A 413-nucleotide genomic window follows, 5' to 3' on the forward strand; every position below is an offset into this window, starting at 1 on the left:
CTGACACTGAGCCCCCTGAGAGTCATATCATCCCAGGGAGCCATTCTTCGTGGAATAGCAAACAGAGAATAATAAAACAAAGATGGAGCTGAAAATCAATCTTGACTGATAACAACAAAATATTCTGCTGGACTAGGCATGGACAGATCTTGGATAGATATTGTGCTGTCTTATACAAATCATGTCCATATTTTGCGTTACATGACGGTAAATACTGGTCACTTCAGCTTGTATATGTACGTTATGTCCGCCAGATTGTATTTATGTTTTAAAAGTTGTGTGAGAGTTACACAACCGCTTTGCCATTCCCAGCCGAAGAGGGGGGAGGGGGTCCTGTGAGTGAGACGCATGTGACTAGGTTTCCAGACGGGTTTCCAGGGGTATGTAGTCTAGTTATACCCCCCCCCCTCCAA

The sequence above is a fragment of the Penaeus monodon genome, chromosome 33, assembly GCF_015228065.2.
Source record: "Penaeus monodon isolate SGIC_2016 chromosome 33, NSTDA_Pmon_1, whole genome shotgun sequence".
NCBI classification, from domain to species: domain Eukaryota; kingdom Metazoa; phylum Arthropoda; class Malacostraca; order Decapoda; family Penaeidae; genus Penaeus; species Penaeus monodon.